We start from the raw sequence: 3,005 nt of genomic DNA, 5'->3' as shown, positions 1-3,005 counted from the left end.
GGGACAGGGTTTTCTGGAGAGGGGACAGGTTTTTCAGGGAGGGGACAGTTTTTTCTGGAGAGGAGACAGGGTCTTCAGAGAGGAGACAGGGTTTTCTGGAGCGGGACAGGGTTTTCTGGAGAGGGGACATGGTTTTCGGAGAGGGGACAGTGTTTTCAGAGAGGGAACAGTGTTTTCGGAGCGGAGACAGGGTTTTCTGGAGAGGAGACAGGGTTTTCTGGAGAGGGGACAGGGTTTTCAGAGAGAGGACAGGGTTTTCAGAGCAGGGACACGTTTTTCTGGAGAGGGGACCGGGTTTTCTGGAACAGAGACAGGGCTTTTAGAGAGGGGACAGGGTTTTCTTGAGAGGGGACAGGTTTTTCAGGGAGGGGACAGGGTTTTTTCTGGAGAGGAGACAGGAACCCCCCCCACCCCGCTTTCCCAACTGGTAGAGGTGGTGGATGACTCCCAGGTTTTGAGCTGGAGTGAAGAGACTCGGTTAGGAAGGTACGCCGGTGTGTGTGGAAGAGGCAAGTGGCCCATAGCCAGGTTGAGTTGGAAGCCATAGTCTGGGACCCCTGGTCCAGCCGTGTTAGTGGAATGGGCGTGTCCAGGCCACAGGCCTTTCTCATTAAATGAGTGGGAGCCTCCGTGGACCCCCAGTGAGACTCAGAGGGGCCCAGCCCCCGGCGGGTGGGCCTCAAGGACTGTGCGTCCACTCCAATGGCAAATTGGGTTTTGTTTAAATTGCAAAGCCCAGGACAAGCACGGGCCTGGCTAACACCCGGTGGTCTCAGACTCCCTCCTCTCCCGCCCTGGTGGGATCCACAGGCTGTTCGTTATCTCGTTTCCTACCTACAATCCTAGTTATTGTGCAGTCTGTTCGCTTGGAAACTGGTACCTTGGGCTTAGACTCCTGCAAGTTGCAAATGCAATGAAATGTGGCATTCCTTAAAACAGTTTTTTAAGTTTGAAACTGCCACAACATTGCAGTTTACAATAAAGCCACCAGGGAAAAATGTAGGATCTTATGCTGCAAAGCCCCCAAATCCTAGGGCCATCTTGGTAGCCTGGGAACAGAAGGTGTCCAGGATCGGGACTAACCTTAAAGGCACCATCCCTGCACCACCTGGGGAAGAAAGGCGGTCATTGTCTACCACGCTATTCCCTCCTCGACGCTCCTCGACTTCCTGACTTCCCTTTCTTTAGCTGTAGACATGCACGGAGCGGGGACAGGGTTTCCGGAGCAGGGACAGGGTAGAAAGCAGAACATCGCGCTTGCTAATCGGTCTTCCCCAGAGGAGCAGTGACGCGGTGAGTTTTCTTGTAACAGGAGGGATTCCCTGGAGCCAGGTGCCCACCAGCCTGAGCCTCCTCCCCCACAGAGACCAGAGGGACCATAACATCTCACAGGATGGCTCAGGCCCTTGAGAGAGACAGGCCTGGGTCATAAAAACATTTACCTCTCAGTGAGACAGAAAACATTCACACTTCAAGTTTTCTAAAGAAAGTGCTCTAAGGAAAGGGAGCAGGCACCTGGAGTCAGGGAGGGGCCGTCTGGAGTGCAGTCAGCGAGGGGAACACCATGGGCTCAGTCTCCGTCATTACTCACGCTTCTCAGGAACCAGGTTCCATCAGGGACGGCCAAGGAGGAGGAAAGGCCACGGGCCGAAAATCGGAAGGATTGCCTTTGAATTCTGGTCCACAACCCGGAGCAAACAACTTTGGTTTTGATATTCAGATCCTACGTCTGTAAAGTAGATAAACAGGTGATGAATTGGGGCCATTTATTTTCATCCTGAAGATATATTAACCTCCCCGCCACAGTCCAGCTGAGAGTTGCGGCTCTCGGGCGGGTTCAGTCGGGGATATGTGAGCCCTGGAGCTGGCCAGCACCCGGCTTTGCAGTCCCCCCAGCACGTCTGGGACAACCCTCTCTCCCCCTTTGGAGTCGGGGCTCTGTCCCCGGAGACGTGTAGGGTGCCTAGTCCCCTTCAGCCCCAGACGTATATGACCGCTTAGGCATGCACCCTGGCCTCGCCCTCGGGTAATGACTTGCCACGCAGGCATGGATGGCACAACCTTGCTGCACCTCATCTGAGTGTGGCGATCAGAGAACAATAAAAAGAAGGATAGTTACAAGCAACCACGCCAGCAGGGAGTGTGAGAGCTCACCCCTGGCCGCTCGGAGGGTCTCAGCAGCGACCGCCATGGGAGAGAAGGGGTCTCCTACGATGAGCTCTTCTTCCTTGACCGCTGTGTCCCCACCATTCCACGTCACCATCTCCCATGACCCTAAGCGCCTGACCGGAGCCGGTGAGGCGTCCGCCACGGCCCCTAGGTCTTTGAGTCCTGGAGGAAGTGGAGAGTGGTGGGACCAGCGGGGGACAGAGTCACCCACAGAGGGCTCTCCCATGCGATACGTCCACAGGCTCACTGGGCACAGCATTGAAATGTTGGCCCCTCTCTGCCTCTGGGCCCCTGGGAAATAAACTCACCCCTTTTCCTAAAGGCACAGCCCCTCACAGGTGGGCTCTGACTCCCTCAGGGACTGTGCTGAGTCTTTCTGGCCCAGCTTTGCTCTCTCCGCGGAGGATGGGGGTCCACTCAGGTGCCTGAGGGAACCCTTCCATCTCCTGGTGGCCTGTGGGAGGCCTTAAGGGAAGTGCTATAGGGAGCACCCCACCCTGCTGTCATCAGACCCAGGCCCCTCCTACCCCCATCCCCTTGACACAGGAGGTCTCTGAACCCCCTGTCCGTCCCTGGAGACGGAGACTGGTGCCCACCGGGGGGGACAAGGGACGTGTGCATTCCTCCGGAGTGACCAGAGGCCTTTGTTCATGACTCACATGAAATGCGCATTCAATGTCTACCCTGTTTACATTAACACATATTAACCTCATTCAATGCCCGAGAGGGCTTGGGAAATGGGGAAGGTGGAGAGGACATGGGAGTCCGCTTATGCCAAAGTGAAGGGAGGCCACGATGTGCCGGTCCTGGCGCCGTGGACCACAGAGCAGAAGGCC

The sequence above is a fragment of the Myotis davidii genome, unplaced genomic scaffold, assembly GCF_000327345.1.
Source record: "Myotis davidii unplaced genomic scaffold, ASM32734v1 scaffold762, whole genome shotgun sequence".
Lineage (NCBI taxonomy): Eukaryota > Metazoa > Chordata > Mammalia > Chiroptera > Vespertilionidae > Myotis > Myotis davidii.
The sequence above is the reverse complement of the archived record's forward strand: the minus strand, read 5'-3'. Positions refer to the sequence as shown.